The 12,367-nt window shown below is 39.7% G+C and overlaps 1 long non-coding RNA gene across 1 annotated transcript in view; it reads left to right on the top strand.

Annotated features, from left to right (window-relative positions):
- The first annotated feature begins 4,034 nt into the window (after nucleotides 1-4,034).
- LOC107656671 (uncharacterized) overlaps nucleotides 4,035-12,367 on the top strand; it is a 9,483-nt gene continuing 1,150 nt past the window's right edge. Inside the window, exons 1-2 of the long non-coding RNA XR_001630588.1 lie at nucleotides 4,035-4,053; nucleotides 4,370-4,417. This is a non-coding gene — a long non-coding RNA (uncharacterized LOC107656671). The remainder of the gene's footprint in view (nucleotides 4,054-4,369; nucleotides 4,418-12,367) is intronic.

The raw sequence follows: 12,367 nt of genomic DNA, 5'->3' as shown, positions 1-12,367 counted from the left end.
CAAAACTCCGCATTTGAACAGTCAATAGCAAATACTTAAACTAATAACAAAACATACTTACAGTCGCTGATTCAGAAGCGCCAGATTGTCATAGCAAAGTCGGAATTGACCTTTTTTTTTTTTTTTTTTTTTAAATAGCCTTTGTGCACAGCCTGCCTTGTACTCTTCTAGGTTCAAAAAACTCGTCCATAAAATGCGTTGCACAAATTCGAACATCTGGGTTGTGCTGTTCTGTTGTAAATAAATCTTAACCAATGATTCCTAAATGCATCTACTTCCGGAAGGCCAAATAAAGTGCTTTTGCTTTCGCACTGAAACACACAGCGTCTCCCTGACATGCTGCTTCAACACTAACTGCATTACTGAAACCACGCCTTCTTTCTTTGCGTGCACATTTGGGCGCATTATGCAAATATTTCCACATCGTGACGTAGATATGTGGGGGCGTGTTAGAACGAGCCGTTTTAGGAGGGCGTGGTTGACTCTTAACTTTTATAAAGAATATCTCTTTGGATTTGAGACTTTAGTCTTTGCAACTTTACAGATCTTCTTTATGCACCAAGAGCTTGTAACACTCCAAAGAGAAAGGAAAACTTGAAATCGCATCATATGACCCCTTTAAGAGATAGAGGAAATGTTTCTGATCCAAGCTACCTGATGATGGCAGTAATGCACTGTTAAGTGTGGTTGCCAGTAAAAGAAAGAAGAAGAAGAAGAAGATCTGCCGTTGATCCCGCCTCGCGGCGATGACGTCATCACTACCGCGCGTTCACTCCGCGTCGAGTCTCCTGAGGAGAGGTGAGCGGCTCACGGTCTTCTGCCGTGTTATCATCGAGTACACTGTTTGTCGGCTTAAACACTGATGCTCTAATGCTGTGAGGAAAACATGTTAAATTCACCTGAGTGGTTTTGTGTTTGTGTGTTCGTGTGAATGGTTGTTTCGATGTTTGGAGTGATACTGTTGCTGTTACTGTGTCCTGCTCTGTGAGAGGAATGGATGCGAACCGTTATCAATTTTGCTGCTGCTATTTTTTATAACGTCGATCCTCTTTTAAGATATATCTTTCGCAGATTACATTTGTTATAGTTATTTTACATGGTTAAAATTAAGAACAGATACTGCTAAATACTTCATATAATTAGTCTGTATTATGTGTGCTATTTTAAATCTACAGAGACATGAAGAGGTAATACATTGGAAACATTACATTTGTGCTTTGATGTACTCTTTTGTATTTAAAGAAGATTTTATGATCACTGTCAATTACTGCACATAAAACTAAAGCATGTTAATTTAATTACTTTATTTGCTCTGAACTATATTTAGATGTGCGTTAGTGTAGTTATTTGACTCTAATTGTTAACGAAGATGGGTGTCATCAAATGTCTGTGTTTATACTTTGATTTTTCATTTTTATTCTTACTGTTATTTATATTTGTATGAATTTACATTGTATTCTGTTCTATATTTCTAGACAGATATCTTCTTATATGTTAATACTGGGGCAGAATGAAAAATAAAATATGGATAGAAATTTTAACTATAGAAAGACACAAAACAGAAATGCACAGATTGTGTGAATTAGCACATATTGCAGTGTTACTGAATGAGCATTTTAAATTCATGTGCTCTTTGTGTTGATGCTGTTACTTTTAATATAGTAATATAATGATCTACAAAGAGACAACACTTTGTATTTGTAAGGCTCTGGTCTCTTCAAATATAAAATTTGGAGGACATTTGCTTCACTTACATAAATGTTTAAATCTGTAAATTGAGCAATTCTGCTTCTTCCACACAGAAATTCATGCCCAGTGAAGCTCCTCCCACAACAATCACGCCTTCAACAGTTCAACAATAAATGCTGGAACATTCCCATCAGTTTACAAGTGAAGACCAGTGCTGGGGAAAGTTACTTTTAAAAGTAATGCATTACAATATTATGTGTACTTTTTTTAAATAAAATTCATGTATGTTAGATAATTTTGTTGTTGATCAAACATATTTAATAGTTCTCCCTGTAGAAACATGGGATTTGTGCCTATAATACTTACAAATAGTTAAAGTTTCAGAGAGACATAATTTATAAAAATTCATCAAAAAGAGATATATATATATATATATATGTTTACATCAGGGTTCATTTTTGTCTCCTTTTACAATTAACTGAAAATAAACCATTTTTACTTTTATTTCAGAGTTAAATGAAGAAAATTAGGAGAATGAAGAATCAAGTGAAGTTGAGGAGAAAAATCATGTTAAAACTGGAGAAAAACCTTTGAGTTGCTCTCAAAGCAAACAGAAAGATTTAAAGAAAAGAACCAAGAAATCTTTCACCTGCACTCAGTGTGGAAAGAGTTTCTCACGCAAAACAAGGCTTGATGTTCACATGAGAATTCACACTGGAGAGAAACCGTTCACTTGTGATCAGTGCGGGAAGAGTTTCACTCAATCATCAACTCTTAAGAATCACATGATCATCCACACTAGAGAGAAACTGTACACATGTGATCAGTGCGGCAAAACGTTTTTGAGGGCTTCAGACCTGAAGAATCACCTGAGAGTTCATACAAAGCAGAAGCCACATTCATGTTATTTGTGTGGAAAGAGTTTTTCATGTTTACAAAGTTTGAAAGACCATCAGAAAATACATACTGCTGTGAGAGAGTACATGTGCTTTGAGTGTGAAAAGACTTTTACTTCAGCGAGCCATTTACTTGACCCCAAGAGGTCAAGTAAATACTTACAGCGGATCTAAATATTTATAATTAATTATAACTAGTTATGATTAATTATTCATATTTCCCCTTTGAGCTGATTCGCTACAACAGTAAGTAAATTATCTTCAGATCCAGGACTTTCAGGTCTGATGCTGCGTTCTCACCAAATGCAACACAATAATGCATCAAGCAATAAAATATCATCTGGATAAATCTGTCCTAACCAGACATTACAAGTGACATGACAAAGAAACATTATCTAAAGATTTCATAGTGAATAAAGTTCATCTTCAAAACCAGCAGATTCAACTGAGAGATTCAGATCCACTCAAAGATGGAGTTCCTCTCCAAAGAACAATGTCAAAAAATGTATCAGTTTGTTTCATGATATCAATGATATCATTGCTCTTTTTTATGAGTTTCATATTTTAAATTTTTTTAATGCTCTAAACAATGTAATGACATCAAAAAATACAAATTGTTTCCTAAAATGTTTTGCCAGGTCTTAAGAGGGTATGGGATTCTTTTGATAAAATTTTTCTCATGAGCATATATGCGTTTTTACATTTTAGTATTTTAGTTAGCAAGTCAAACATGGTAGGGTTACATATATGTAGGATGACAGGAATGAGTGTTTCCATCACAAGCCTGCATAAAACAGTATAAAATCTCAAAGACAACATACACGATGATCTGAAGGATATGTGTGTTCATTCAAAGAAAGGTTTTCCTATGAATTAATTAGAGAAGAGTCCATTTCTACTGTGCATTGTGTCTCTTCCTATGGAAAAGGTAGTGATTTTCTCTACTCACATTCCTTTGGGCCATAAAACCAGTGATATCAGCATTGGTTGCCATGGTGACCAGGGGGGCCTGGTGTCGTTCGCAGACATCCTGGCACCCAGTTTATTGGGTGAGGCGTCTGTGACGATTTGTTAATCTAATGAATAACTTATTTGTAAAATCAAATGAAAAATTGTGTGTTTGATTGGTCCAGACGCTACAATGTGCATTATAAGCACTAATAAACAGCTCCAATAGGTTAATAATACACACAAAATGCTGGACAGAATCACAGTTTTGTTGCTACTTTAGTTGCTGCTTCACTTAGCATGTAGAAACATACAGGAATAACTACGTATTTATCTTAAATGTGCCACAAATGTCTTTTAACTATGTTTTGTAGTAACCGAGAGAAGTGTCATGGCAGAAGAAATGGCAGAATTTCCTCAGACAGCTGTGAACACCGGCAGTGCTTGGAGTCAGACAGTAGACGTCATCTTTATTATACTACTCTGACTGGACTAGCAAGCAGTTAGAGTCCATGAGAAAGTACGTTCAAGTAGCCTACATTTCTGCACTGACCATGATTATACAGAATGTAATGTTTTCTGCAACAATTGGGGGGAATCTTAGCTAAGAGACAAACTGACCAACAGGAAGCTATGGATCTACTGAATGTGTATTTTTCAAGCATTTTATTGTGGCATTCACTGTTATTTTTCTGCACAGTGATGACTAGTGAGAAGTGTTTCTACTAATTTACTTAAAAGTATAGTTAACCCAGAATTCTGTTATCATTTACATTATTACATCAATTCCCCCTCTTTTTTTTTTCTTCAAACCCCTGACTTTTGTTTTTCTGCAGAACTGAAAAGAAGATACTTTGAAGAATGCAGGTAATCAAAACCAACAGGTTTGTCACGTGTAGACGACATAAAGGGAGTCAATGATTTTCATTTGTGGGTAAACTATCTCTTTAATTAGGATGATACACACTTTAAATTTCAATTATACTGGACACAGCCACTTAATGTGCTCGAATTAAATGGGTAAATAATAATACGTAAATAATCTTTCAAACCACATGTGCTTTAATATTCAAAATTCAGTTTGGTGCATTCAGTTATACCCTCAAGTCGGCAGCTCCGCTGTACTGTCAGACTCTGTTCGGTCATTCGCCCAGAATATGCCCCGCCTCCGGACAGCGCGCTGTCAGTTAGCGGACTCATTATGGACACGGCACGGATTAGCAATCTGGACGCGCTTTTTTTTTGTTTTTTGTTTTTTAACCGGTGCCGTCTCAGAAATCCTCCTCAGAGTGGAGAAGCTGCGGCCGGCCAGGTTGAAGAAGACTGAACTCGGTAAGAATACTTTTAAAATATGCTTTATTTGTACAGTTGCCAGTAACATTAACATTAATAAAGTTGTTAATTGCTTTGTTGTAGTTTTTACTTTTTGAAATTGCGTTGTGGATTGTCCAGTTAAGGTTAGCTCTTTAGCATTATTAGCGTTATCATAGATTTGAGTAACATGTTAATAATAGGCCTATTTGGATGGGATCCGGCTTTTAATCGTATATGTAATGTTAGGTAATTTTTCACCCCTCTTTAGGAATAACTGCAGGCGAGAATAAACTTTTTTTTTTCATTTAAATTTGGTTCTAGAGTATTAGTTCAAGTCTATTTTCATTTATATTTCGACAAATATAAACAGCTTGTGAGCCACAAATACCAAAATGAGTGGCTAACTGCGCTAAAACGTTCAAATACATACAAAATTATGTCAAAATGCCCGTCTTGGCGAGTAGCAGTCAGTTTCGGAACGTTAAATAGTTGAGAAAGAGAACGCATGTTGTGTAACTAGGGCCGCATTAACCATTGGGCTAGGCGGGGCTGAAGCCCCGGGGCCCGAGCCAGGAGGGGGCCCGTGATTGGCTGTGGAGTAGATTGACGGACATCGGTAGCGCCGATCGCCAAAGCACCACCACGCCCCTCACTTTTTAGCGCTAATATTTAGTGGAGTTTTCCGTAAATTCCATGCATTACCATTAGAGATTAAAACGTGACATTTGAATTTGTTTTAACAATCAAATGCATTTATTATATATTTGACTTTTGAACGAACTGTGCACGTAGCCTATCTATCAGGTGATCGCTGCGCCTAATGTCTGCATTCACCTCTCTTCACTTCATTCTGGTGTAATCTAGAAACGGTCATGCAAAGAACAATCTTCGATAAGTAAAAATGTCAGCTATTCTAAAAAACAAAATAGTGAGAGAAAAAAATGAAGAGAGAGGGGAAAACATGAGTTAGTCACTAAAATCCACAGCTAGTTTATATTACTAAAGTTGATGATGGAGTGGGAGTTGTGGAACCAAATGGACCGGAGATATGGAGCAGATAAAAACACAGCGTCATCATCCCCACAGATTTTAGGTTCGTTTGATTATTAAATTGATAGATGTATAGTGCTTTTTGTGTTTGAACAAACTCTATAGGGCTAGTGTATTCGCTTATGGGTTGATAAATTAATTTTGCGCGTCATGATGTAAGCTTTTCATTTAAACGCATTTTAAGCATTGTGGTTTAAAAACTAATTTAACTGTTCAGGGACATTTAGCAGTGGGGCAAAATTCACTTTGGCAAATGCGCGCGGATACGCGCGAGCGCACTTGCTCGTACAGCGCCTGACTGGAGTTATTTTTCGCGCCTTGTGTTTAAACGTTCGAACACACATAGTTGTGTGTCAAAATGCCTGTCTCCGACCTCAAAACTTAAAATAATGTCATCATTTACTCAGTTTCAAGTTGTTCTGAACCTGTATGAATTTCTTTGTACTCCTCAACATAAATAAAATAATATTTTGAAGAATATTCGTAAGTTAACCACCAGAAAGTTTCTGGTCCCTGTTGACTCCAATAGTGTTTTTTTTTATACTATGGAAGTCATGGGGGCACAGAAACTGTTTGGTTACCAGTAGGCTATTGTTCCAAATATAAGCGTTTGCATTCAACAGCAGAAGGAAACTCATACAGGTTTAGAACAACAACACCATAACTTTAATTTTTGGGTGAACTATTCCTCCAAAGCAGCCTAATATAGCTGCTGTTGCCATTTGTGTCAATAATGTAAATTATACATTAGAAAGAAAATCCCTCACTGTCCTTGACCGAATCACTTTTGTAAAATAATGTATATTGAATTGACACAGTGAAGACTATTCAGTCTATTTGTAGTCTATTTATTTTATACAATATATTTCTTATTCAGTGCTTTAAGTGTTAGTAGGTCAATTTCTTTGTTCTGTTGTAATTCATGACTGTTTACTTGTCTTCAGTAAGTTTGTTTTTACATAGGCTAGTATTTATTTATTTTTTTTATATTGGAATTGGTAACAAGAATTATGAAACTTTGATTGGATAAAAATCTGATTTTAAGCTATATCATTATTGTGACGGGGGGCCCTGCAGTAAGTCATAGCCCCGGGGCCCAACTTTCTTGTTGCTATGAACATACCGGCGATGCTAGACAGAAAGCGCTGTTGCTGCACCTCGCTGGTGAACGCGTGCATGACATCTATGACACGTTTGCAGCAGACGAAGATGGCTATGCAGAAACAAAAACAAAACTAAATGGCTATTTTTCTCCTAAAAAGAATACACAGTACCTTGTCTATCAATTCAGAAAGGCTGTACAGCAACCTGGAGAAAAACTAGATACGTATCAAACTAGACTCAGAATGCTTGCAAAAGACTGTGAGTTTGCCGATGTTGACTGTGAGATAAAGGCACAGTTGATACAAAGCTGTACTTCGTCCAGGCTGCGTAGAAAAGCACTCAGAGAACCAGACTTGACACTAAAGGCTTTGCTTGATCATGGCAGAACACTAGAAATCTCTGAATAACAAGCAGTGGGGATTGAACAAAATGCAGCGGGTGCTGTCAACGCATTACATTACAATCATAAGCAGCAGAGTGAATTAAAAACCACCAGCAGAAGGACGTCTAACACTCAGTGTAGAAATTGTGGAGGAAAATATCCACATCAAGGTGATTGTCCGGCTAAAGGAAAAGAATGCAGAGCATGCGGAAAGTTGAATCACTATGCAAAAGTGTGTCGTTCCAGCATTAAGAAACTCACTCTGCAAGTTAAGCATAATGACCCTCCCCATCATAAACAACGCAACAAACCACAAAGGGTCAAGCAAGTCGCTACAGCATGCACCAGCCACACACAAGATGATTCATCGAGCAGTGAGGATGCTTATGTGTTTGTTTTGAACAGCAATACATGCCAGCAACAGCCTCAGACACAAATTGAAATAAACGGCACCAAAGTTACAGCTCTGATTGATTCCGGAACAGCTGTAAATATTATCAGCAAAGCAGTGTTCAACATGCTCACACCCAAGCCACAGCTCAGAGCAGCGACAATTAAGATCTTTGCGTATGGCTCTGACACTGCTCTGCCTATTGTTGGTGTATTCCAGTGCAATATACAAGCATCACATAGCACTACAGAGACCAAGTTCTATGTTCTTCAGAATGATGGACACACCCTTCTGAGCTATGGAACAGCACAAGAGCTTGGACTGATAAATATCACCAGTGCTGTTAATTATACAAACACCATCCGCACAGTAGCTGATGAACTTGTTGAAAGCTATCCAGAACTGTTCAAAGGAATAGGCAAACTGAAAAACTTCCAAGTGAAGCTGCATATCAATAGTGATGTCCAACCTACATGTCAGCCACATAGACGAGTGCCATTTCATATTCGACAGAAAGTTACAAAATTTTAATAGAAACAATAACGGGTCCAACGCCATGGATTTCTCCAATTGTAACTCCACCAAAACCAAAAGATCCTGATAAAGTCAGGATATGTGTTGACATGCGCCAGGCCAATACAGCCATACAACGTGAGCGTCATATAACACCCACTATTGATGATGTCATACAAGAGCTGAATGGTGCAAAAGTCTTCTCAAAACTTGATCTCAGAGCAGGTTACCATCAGCTAGAACTTCACCCAGACAGCCGATACATTACTACATTCACCACACACCTGGGACTAATGAGATACAAACGCCTACATTTTGGCATACCTTCTGCAGCGGAGGTGTTCCAGAATGCCATAGCACAAACACTGCAAGGCATAAGAAATAAAAAACCTCAGTGATGATATCATTGTATACGGCGTCTCACAAAGGGCACATGATGAAGCTCTCCGAGCTTTCTTTCAAAGACTAAAGGACAGTGGTCTTACACTCAGTCGTGAAAAGTGTGAGTTTAACAAGCACAGACTGGAGTTTTACGGATTTATCTTTTCTGCTAGTGGTATCTTAGCAGATCCCAAAAAGGTTGCAGCCATACTGCAAGCCAGTGAGCCCAAAGATCCTGGGGAGATCCGAAGCCTACTCGGAATGGCAAACTACTGTTCACGGTTTATACAGGACTTTTCAACGATCAGTGCACCTCTTCGTGAACTGACTAAAAAAGGCACACCATGGCAATGGTGTGATACACACAAGCAAGCTCTTCAGCAGCTCAAAGATGCTTTAGCCAGTGCCACCACTATGTCCTACTTTGATCCCTCAAAGGACACTGAACTCGTTGTCGATGCTAGCCCGGTAGGCCTCGGTGCTATTTTGTCACAAAGGCACAATGGAGAAAAATGCATCATTGCATACGCCAGTCGTGCACTCAGTGATGTTGAAAAACGATACTCACAAACTGAACGCGAAGCTCTAGCCATTGTATGGAGCTGTGAACATTTTCACTTGTACCTTTATGGCCATTCTTTTACTCTAGTTACCGACCACAAGCCCCTAGAACTGATATGGAATAATCCAAGATCGAAGCCACCAGCCCGAATTGAAAGGTGGGGCCTCAGACTCCAGCCGTACCAGTTCAGAATTGAGTACAGAAAAGGGACTGACAATCCTGCTGACTTCATGTCCAGACACCCTGTCTCATTCGAGACAGAACACAAGACGAGGGCATCTAAAGTAGCAGAGGAGTACGTTAATTTCATGGCTCTGCAGGCAACACCAAAGGCCATGACACTAGACGAGATAAAAACAGAGACAAAAAAAGATCCTGTTCTTCAGCAGGTCTGCTCACACATAAGAGACAACTCATGGCACATAAATGCATGTGACCCACTTTTCGCAGACACCCTAAGACATTACAGAAATGTCCGTTCTGAGCTCACAGTGTCATCGGAGGATGATCTCATACTCAGAGGTTTCAGAATAGTCGTACCCTCCACTCTAGAACAAAGAGTATTATAGCTTGCCCACGAGAGCCATCAAGGCGTCGCTAAAACGAAAAGTCTTCTGAGAGAGAAGGTGTGGTTTCCCAATATTGATCGAAGAGTCGAGGCCATGATCACAAATTGTATTGTTTGTCACGCAAACAACCCCGTCACTCATGTTGAGCCGCTTCGAATGTCTCAATTGCCAGAAGCACCATGGCACAATCTGAGTGCAGATTTCTATGGACCATTACCAACCGGGGAGTATCTGTTGGTCATTATAGATGACTACACAAGGTGTCCTGTTGTTAAAATTCTTCACACTACTTCAACAACTGCGGTAAGTGAAGTGACATGTGGCCAAGTATGGTGACCCATTCTCGGAATTAGTGCTCTGCATTTAACCCATCCAAAGTGTACACACACAGCAGTGAACACACACACACACACACACACACCGTGAACACACACCCGGAGCAGTGGGCAGCCATTTTTTGCTGTGGCGCCCGGGGAGCAGTTGGGCGCAACCTTGGGTTACGAGTCCGACTCTCTAACCATTAGGCCACGACTTCCCTGGTAATACCAATTCTTGATGATGTTTTCTCTATGTTCGGAATTCCCAGTGTGCTTAAAACTGACAATGGCCCTCCCTTCAACAGCAGTGCGTTCACACAGTTTGCTGACTACCTTGGGTTCCGTCATAGAAAAATAACTCCCCTCTGGCCACAAGCAAATGCTACAGCAGAGCGGTTTATGCGCACATTGGGGAAAGCCATACGAACTGCACACACTCAAGGTATCCCATGGAAACAACAGTTAAATGTCTTCCTTCGTGAGTACAGATCCTCACCTCACTGCACAACGGGAACTTCACCTGCTGAGTTGATCTTTAAAAGGAAGATGCGTACAAAAATTCCCATAGCTACTCCGAGTACCACCGATGCTGATGATGACATCCGCGAAAAAGACAAAAAGGCAAAGGATAAAATGAAAGCCTTTTCTGACACCCGAAGACATGCCACACACATCAACATCAAACCTGGTGACATAGTGTTGTGTCGGCAACAAAAGCGGAACAAACTAACGACACCATACAACACAAAGCCACTCACAGTCACCAAAGTAAAAGGCACAATGGTGACTGCAGAAGGGCATGGACACTCCATTACAAGGAACAGTTCATTCTTTAAGAGACTTAACCAGGAGACACCAGATCTTTTGTTTGAGCTAGGATTTGAAAATGAGACAGAAGAAACTGACTCATGCACGGTCCCTCGGCGATATCCTGTTAGACATAACCATAGGCCTCCTGCCTACCTCTCTGATTATGTTTAGGTAGACTGTGTGGTGTAACTACATAGTTGCATGGATCGTTCAAAGCAGGTGTTTCAGACTGTTTAGAAAACAAGGACTGTTCTGACTTTTTCTTTCAACATAAAGTGTTCATATTATTCAGAGATGGAGTTTACAACAAACTTTCTACAATACTCAAGGGTTAAATATATTAATGTTATGTTATCATAACAAACAAAAGTTACTGTTGTGTGTAACAAGTTGCAAAGTAAAAAAAAAAAAAAGAAAGTGATGTAATGTATTTGGTTTGACCTGTGACGACACAGGACGCGACGCCCCTCCCATGTAGGGCATATGATAGTATGCAACCACAAGTAATGCGGCAAAAATAAAAGATTGTTAGTGTTCCAGTATTCCTGTCTGCTATCGTCTCTACAACATGTATGTGAAAGATGTGATGACGTCGAGAAACACTACAGTATAGACCCACTAAATGAACGGGTCCAGATCGGATTCTAGTCTATATAATGTTTGTTGGCTCTATTTTAGGTATTTCCATTTCTAGTTTTGGCCAGATTACCCATTTTAAATAAGGTATAGACCCACTAAATGAACGGGTCCAGATTGGATCCGGGCCGGATGAGTTACTTAACCAGCGGGTCCTGATCGGATCCGGTTCGGATCCGTTTCTTTATCAACGGGTCCGGATCGGATCCGGGCCGGATGAGCTACTTCATGAACGGGTCCGGATCGGATCCGGGCCGGATGAACCTTTATTAGCGGATCCGGGTAGGGATCCTTATCTGTTCCGGATCCGTTGCGCTGTGCAAGTGGACTCCGATACGGACCTGTTTTGCGGATCCGTTCCGGAGCTTGTGGTGTCTCCGGGGCGGATCCGCTCCGGAGTCATTTTGCTATCTGGGATATTACGTCAGCAATACAAACCAACCTGGTAACACATATATTCTACATTAAAAATACATTTAGAATGAACAATAACTGCTGTACAAAGAGTAAAAAAATAAAAAATAAAATAAAAAAATAAACATACCTAATGCAGAAAAGCCGCCTCTTTTTCCGAATTGCGTAGATGACCACTATCTTTCTTTCATCTCTTCTGATAAATGTTCAGTCAAATCGTTTTCTGTGTGCTAGATCAGAGCTAGAACCCTGCATTTCAGCCCGGGCCCGAGCCCGACGGGCTCCGACTTTTTTACGCCCCTCGGGCTGGGCTTCAGGACAATTTTCACGTCATAGTTCAGACGCGGGCCGGGCCTCGGGCCTGTTTTAGGCTTCTCCTTATTTTTATATT

Source organism: Sinocyclocheilus anshuiensis, unplaced genomic scaffold, assembly GCF_001515605.1.
Source record: "Sinocyclocheilus anshuiensis isolate Anshui unplaced genomic scaffold, SAMN03320099.WGS_v1.1 scaffold2799, whole genome shotgun sequence".
Lineage (NCBI taxonomy): Eukaryota > Metazoa > Chordata > Actinopteri > Cypriniformes > Cyprinidae > Sinocyclocheilus > Sinocyclocheilus anshuiensis.
Note: the sequence above shows the minus strand (reverse complement) of the source record. Positions and strands in the feature narration are given on the sequence as shown.